Here is a 1,731-nt window from a genome sequence, read left to right on the forward strand (position 1 = left end):
AAGGCACTGGCGCTCCAGCGCTCCCAGCAGTTACCGGGAAGGGCTCGCACGCCTGCGGTGGGGTGTACAACTGGGCGGAGTTAGCGCCCTACTGGCGTGCGGACGCAACGGATTAGGGAGGAAGGACCGCGCAGGCGCAGCGGTGGCTGGGAGGCGGGACCGCGCAAGCGTCTTAGAAGGAGGTAGCGGCGGCGATGCGACGGAGGTCCCCGGAAGGTGGTCGTGATCAAGGACTTGTGAGTACGTTGGAGGGCCCGAAAAGAGTCTGGGACTGGGTCGGTGGGAGAGTCATCAACTGAGAAATGGTGGATAGTCCTAAGAAGTATTGAGCTCCCGACCAGCCGCTCCCCGTCTCCACAGGGAACACTCCCGGTCCACCTCAGGGTCCTCAGAGGCTCTCCCGAGAACCCTCTGGGTGTTGCAGTGGTAACATGGCGGTCCTCTCCCCCTGCACGCAGGACGTGCAGGGGGCCTGTGGCGGCCTGCGGCCCCGGCGCATGGCTCAGGAAGGCGCGACGGGGAGTTTCTACTGGGGCCATTCTCACCAGGGTCTGCTTGGGGGCTTTCCCAGGCCCGCTGGTGGGTGGAATCTCAGCTTCCTACAGGGGTCTGGGAAACTCGGTGGCCTGATGGTGATTTGTCCCTCAGGGTGGAGTCTGCTTGTCACCCGCGGGAGATGCGATTGCCAGGTGAAGGCAACCCTGACTCCTGGAGGTTGGCGCCTTCAAGTTCATGTGGCAGCCAGTAGACCAGATAAGCCGTGCTCCGCTGGGCAGCTGCGTTGCATCACTGGAGAGCCTTCTTCCTGCTCATGAGTCTCACTCCCCAGATGGCTTGGTGCTCTGGGATCCACCTACTTCAGGAGGTGAAGGTGAGTCTTTAAACACATGCCCTATCAATCGGAGGGGTTTTCGGGTTGATCAGCGGCCAAGTGATTTTGTTGAAAACTTTAGTTTTTCTCACTATCAGGGCCTGTTAACATCACAGAAAATCTGGGTGGCAGTAAATGTTAAGCTGTCACACCTGGTTTCTGACCTATCTATCCCTTTCACGGGCAGCTAGGGATTTTTAGTATGACCCGTTTTTTATGTTTTGTTTGTTTTCTTCCGAAATTCATGTGTTCATTTTAAATTCTTAAAAATTTTTTTTGACTTAAAGTAGCTGTTTCCAAACACCCTAATTTTAGAGTTAATTGTCCAACTATTAAAAAGTCACTCGTGTCACATCCCTGCTTAAAATCATCGAAAGACACACTGTCTTTTCAGAATAAAAATCAGTCTTTACAATAGCCTGCAGGCCTTACACTGTTTTATTCCCTGCTGTAACCCGATTTACTAGTTTTTCTGTTCCCAGTCCCCCCTCAAAAGATTCCTTGCTTTTCCTTCACTAATCTACATGTGAGCTGAGTTGAGGACCTGTTTACTTTTGTTCCCTCTGCCTGAAGTGTACTTTCCTCAGTTCAGTTACTCACCTTTTTAGGTCTTTGCTCAAATAACACCTCTTCAGTGATTTCCTATTTTCCTGAATGTATACTTTTTAATATACTTTTATTTATTTATTTATTTATATGTGGTAGTGAGGACTGAACCCAGAGCCTCACATTTGCTAGGGGAGCACCCTACCACTGAGCTACATCCCAGCCCTAAATGTATTCTTAATTCAATTAAGCTCCACAAATTTGCCCATTTTCCTCACTCTCCTAGACCCAGATTTTTAAATAGTCCCTAGAAT

The sequence above is a fragment of the Sciurus carolinensis genome, unplaced genomic scaffold (assembly GCF_902686445.1).
Source record: "Sciurus carolinensis unplaced genomic scaffold, mSciCar1.2, whole genome shotgun sequence".
NCBI classification, from domain to species: domain Eukaryota; kingdom Metazoa; phylum Chordata; class Mammalia; order Rodentia; family Sciuridae; genus Sciurus; species Sciurus carolinensis.